Source organism: Zingiber officinale, chromosome 1B (assembly GCF_018446385.1).
Source record: "Zingiber officinale cultivar Zhangliang chromosome 1B, Zo_v1.1, whole genome shotgun sequence".
NCBI lineage: Eukaryota > Viridiplantae > Streptophyta > Magnoliopsida > Zingiberales > Zingiberaceae > Zingiber > Zingiber officinale.
The window spans coordinates 59,314,496-59,320,380 of record NC_055986.1 but is presented as its reverse complement, the minus strand read 5'-3'; positions in this window follow the sequence as shown (position 1 = coordinate 59,320,380).

Below are 5,885 nucleotides of genomic sequence, written 5' to 3'. Positions count from 1 at the left end.
TGGCCTAAAAGCATGGAAACCCTACACAATTTTCATGGCATCATTACAAGAAACAACATGAGTAAACTTAGTTTAAAAATCTAAGCATCCTAGCCTTAAAACTTTGTGTGGCCGAAAGTCATATGTAACCAAATTTCTATGTAACAAGCAAACATAAGAACATCAAACTAGTTTCATATCATTTCATCAAGAAGGTCATGAGCATCTTAAACTTGTTTTAAACTTTCCTAGGCCTCAAATCTCAACATGGCCGAATCTTCATAAGCATGAAATAGAGTTCAAACCAACATACAATCATGGGCATAACATTTTAGCTTCATATCTTGTCTTAGGAAAAATCATAGCATGCTTAGTTTTAGGTTTAAAGCTCTCCTAGGCCTTTAGTTCTTCCATGGCCGAATATTCATGAGCATGAAAATGGAGTTTCAATCAACATACAAGTAAAATAAAAATTTAACAACACCATTATCATAGGGTACATAACACAAGAACAAGGGAGCATGTTTAGTTTGAGTCTTAAGCTTACCTAGTCCTCTTGTTCATGCTTGGCCGAGAGTCTAAGGTTCATGGATCTAAGTTCTCATTAATCATTCTAGCATGGAAACATTAGATTAACCTCCTACATAAGATACATGTCACAAGAAATATAATAAGCATATCTAGTTTAAAATTTCTTAGACTCTTCCTTTTGTCTTGGCCGAAATTTCCATGAAGCAACCCTAGGTTTTTAAGCAATCTATCTTCATGAAAACCATATGAGCTATTGTACCACAGGTGAGGGGAAGCTTACATAGTGTTCACTTGTTGATCCTTAAGGAAATGGTACCCTTGGTGAAGAGGAAGAAGAGAGCTTCTTCTTCTAGCACTCCTTTTGATTTCTCTTGCTTGGAAGGGTACACCTTGAAGGCTCCTTCTTGAAATTTAGTTTTCTCTTAGAGAGAAAACCTAAACTTGGCTTTTGGAGATGAGGGAGGAGAGCTCTAGTTTCGGCAATGTTGAGGAAGAAGGAAGAAAATGAAATCCTTTCCTCTCTTTCCTTTTTATGCTAAGTAGGTGGAAGAAACAAAGATGAACTTTGCTTCCCTTTCTCTTTAATTCATTTATATCCTTTCCTAATGAGAATATGTCCCCATTCATCTCCCTTAATTCTTCTCATCCTCACTCTCTTAATTCCCACGAAAAATAGAGAGAAAAGAGAAAAAAAAAAAGAAAAGACAACTTGTCTTTTGTTTATTCCTTTTCTTAACCAAGAGGTAAACAAGAGGAAGAAAGCTACTTGATTTTCTCTTGTTCCCTTACTTAATTATATCCTCACTTTTAACTACAATTCCCATCATTTTCCATTCATATGTTATTCATTATCCTGGTGGTTATCATACAAATTTTATTTCTATCCTTTATGAGAGGTCCAAGGTTCAAACCTTCACCTCTCTTTTTATTTCTCTTATTTCTTTTTCTTTTGATTCTTCTTACTTTTATGCTCTAAAGCAAATAACACCCATATACTTATCTTATAATTTCGTGGGTGTTACAGTCCATTTCTTACCCAAGTAATGGGTCGGACACATCCTTGCTTGGTGCAAGGGGGTCGGCCAAGCATTAGCTTGGAGCCTAAGAGGTGGTAGGCCAAGCTTGGTGCCCAAGCAAGGGGCCAGCCACATAGGATTAAAAGGGGATTTTATTTTTATTAAAATATTTTCTTTTATAGTCATCCACATGGTTTTAAAATATAGTTTTAAATTTTAAAATCTTTCTTTTTATAGTCATCTACAAAGGATTAAAAGAGATATTTTAATTTTTGTTAAAATCTTTCCTTATTTGTACTATTTAAAAGAGAGATTTTAATTTTGATAAAATTTTCCTTTTTTTGTAACCATAATTCAAAAGAGAAGTTTTAATTTTAATGTTTCTTTTTTTGTAGCTAGTCATCTACAATGTTTAAAAGAGAGAGATTAATTTTAAAACTTTCCTTTTGTAGCCATCACAATAGGAAATTTAAAAGAGAGAGATTTTAATTGTTATTAAAATTTCCTTTTTTACCATGAACAAGGATTATAAAAGAGAGGTAGAGGGTGCCTTATGGGACACACATCTCTTAATTCCCTTGCTCCCTTAGGGTCGGCACCTCTTCCTCTTCTTCTCCTTGTGTGGCCGGTTCTCTCATCTTCTCCCTTTCCTCTTCCTAAGGCCGGCGGCATCTTGTCTCTACTCTCTTTTTCTTCTTTCTAAGGCCGGCACTCATCTCTTCCTTAGTGGCCGAAACTTGAAAGAAACGAAGGAGCACTTGGTGGCCGGTTGATTGAGAGGAAGAAGAAGAGAAGAAAGTTTCCTATTTTGGCATTCCTTGGTGGCCGGAATTTCATGGAGGAAAAGAAGTGATTCGGGTGGATTTCATGTTGGTCGATCGTCGCCCACATGACGTCCAAGAGAAGAAGAGGAATACAACAGAAGATCAAGAGGTATTTGTTTATAAAGAAAGGTATAACTAATTAATTGTTTCCGCTTCAAATTAATTAGTTTGTGTTCTTTGTATGGATCCTGAAATACCAACACAAGAGGCTAGCGATTTCGTGTTTCGATTTAGTGTTTTGATCTTGTGCTTCTATTGAGGTCTTTGTAGTTAATCCTAGGGTTACTGTAAGAAGTTTAAATATCCAATTTCTTTGAAAGACTTTGTCTAGGAAGTGGTGGATGATCTCATATCTAAGAAGGCCAAGTGTCTCGCCATGTTTAACCTAGAAGTCAATCCTTGAAATAGATATTTAATCAACTTCTGTAACATGGGATGAACTTGGATTAATAATATTAAGTATCATTTGCAATCCAAGTTTTAACTACTGAAGAACACATGAGTTGAACTTGAAGTAAAAATGTTAAGTTCAATTTCCAATTCAAGTTTAACTCATGAGAAACACATAGGTTGTTAGGAAAGTTCTATGCTTGTACAAATTTTTATACATGAAAAGCAGAACGGTATTCCGAGTAGCGACTAACAGGCGTGGTATTACATTTTGGCTTCTATGTCAAATGTGCTGCAACATCAGCATCATGCCATGCCTACTGCCTATGACATGATGTACAATCTCAAAGAACTCTTCAGACATCACAATCGGGCTGCCAGGCAGGAGGATATGAGAAACTTGATAACAACCACCATAACTGAGGGGACACCCGTGAGGGATCATATCCTTAAGATGATGGCTCATTTGAACGAAATACAAATCCTTGGAGTCGAAATCGATGGGGAAACTCAGGTTGATATCATTCTCCAAACGCTACCCAAGAGTTTTGAGCAGTTCTACCTGAACTATAATATGAACAAATGGACATATTCGTTGGCAAAACTTCTGACAGAACTCTAAGCAGTAGAAGGGTTATTTCATCAAAGTTCTCAAATTAACATTGCTGAAAACGTTTCTGCTTCTAAGCCGAAAGGTAAGAAGAAGAAAAAGAAACAAGTTGGTTCAGCAAAGAAAGTGATTCGACCTTAAGGGACTGGACCGCAAGCAGGTGTGGAGAAGTCGAAGGACAAGTACTTCACATACAAACAGTCTGGACATTGGAAGACGGACTGCCCTCGCAGAAAACAGAACAATAAAGGTATATCTTATTCTTTAGTTGTTGAAACATGCTTAGCGGTGTTATCTACCGGTACCTGGTGTGTAGATGTGGGAGCCACTGATCATGTCTGCAATTCATTGCAGGGGTTCCAAGAAACCTGATGACTACATGAAGGGGAGATCACCGTCTACAAGGGCAATGCTACGAGAGTGGTGGTTGTTGCAGTGGAAGATGTTTGTTTATCTTTTGATAGGAATAAAACATTGATTTTGAGAAATTATCTTTATGTAATCTTTTAGAAAGAACTTGATTTCAGTTTCTAAATTATTTAAAGATGGATATTCTATTTCTTCTGATGACAAAGTGGTTGTCAAGAAAAATAAGGAGATTATCTATTCTGGTACGTTGGTTGACAATTTGTATACTCTTAATCCAAAAACTTCCGTGATGCAACAAATGAAAATTAGTAACACATCTTCTAATTCTAATAAGATAAAGCGACCTTCGGAAATGAACCAAACTTATCTTTGGTATCTAAGGCTAGGTCATATTAACTTGAATAGGATTCAAAGGTTAATAGCCGATGGACCTTTTGGTTCATTAGTGGTTCCAACCTGCGAGTCTTGCTTGGAAGGAAAAATGACCAAGAGAACTTTTAAGGACAAAGGGTATAGAGCCAAAGAAGTGTTAGAAATGGTTCATTCTGATTTATGTGGACCTATGACTATCCAGGCAAAAAGTGGTTTCTAATATTTTATCTCTTTTATAGACAACTATTCGAGATATAGGTACATTTACTTGATGTACCGCAAGTCTGAGTGCTTTGATAAGTTCAAAGAGTACAAGGCTAATGTGGAGAAACGTCATGGTAAAAGTATCAATACACTACGGCCTGATCATGGTGGTGAGTATCTCTTAGAAGAGTTTAGGAGTTACTTATCAGAGACCTGGATTCAATCCCAACTGTCTGCACCTGGTACACCCCAATAGAATGGTGTGGCGGAACGAAGGAATAGGACTCTTATGGAAATGGTTAGATCAATGATGAGTTATTCAGAATTACCAAATTCATTTTGGGGATATGATCTGGAAATGGCAATGTACATTCTAAACCTGGTACCTTCTAAGTCAATACCCTCTACACTGACAGAATTGTGGAATGGGCGTAAGCCTAGTTTGAAACACATTCGAATTTGGGGTAGTCCAACGCATGTGCTAAAGGGAGATGCTGATAAGTTGGAATCACGTACAGAAATTTGCTTATTTTAGGGTTATCCTAAAGGAACGAAAGGTGGTTTATTTTATAGTCTTAAAGATCAGAAGATCATTGTCAGCACCAATGCCCAATTTTTAAAAGAGGACTATGTGATGAACCACAAGCCCATGAGTAAAATTATTCTTGAGGAAATAAGAGAAGACACGTCTACTTTAGTACCAACAGTACAAGATGAGATACTACAAGAAACAGCAACACGTGTCACAAATGATGCACAATTACAAGCAGTGCCACGTTGTAGTGGGAGGGTTGTTCGGCAACCTGATAGATTCATATTTTTGGAAGAATCTTTAGACTTGATCCCTGGTGAACATGAAGCCGATCCCTGGATATATGATGAAGCACTCCAAGATAAAGATGTAGCATCTTGGCAAAATGTAATGAACTCTGAAATAGAATCTATGTATTCTAATCAGGTATGGGAGCTTGTAGAACCACCAAATGGTGTAAAAGTCATTAGATGTAAATGGGTCTACAAAAGAAAAAGAGGGATAGACGGGAAGGTGGAAACCTTCAAAGCAAGGCTTGTTGCAAAAGGGTATACTCAGAAAAAGGGAATCGATTATGAGGAAACCTTTTCGCCGATAGCCATGCTCAAGTCTCTTCATATTCTTATCTATTGCTACTCATATAGATTATGAGGTTTGGCAAATGGATGTCAAGACAGCTTTCCTTAATGGAAGTCTTGAAGAAATCATCTATATGAAGCAACCAGAGGGATTCATTGCAAAGGGAAAAGAGCATCTTGTATGCAAGCTCAATCGGTCCATCTATGGACTGAAGCAAGATTCGAGATCTTGAAACATCTGTTTTGATGAAGTGATCCAGTCTTATGGATTCATTCAGTGTCCGGATGAGTCTTGTGTATACAAGAAAATTAACAGAAATGTGGTGGTATTTCTTGTACTATACGTAGATGACATTTTGCTCATTGGTAACAATGTCAAAGTGTTGTCAGATGTAAGGGTATGGTTGTCCAAGAAATCAATATGAAGGACTTGGGAGAATGTGGGCATATTCTTGGGATCAAAGTAATAAGGGATCGCAA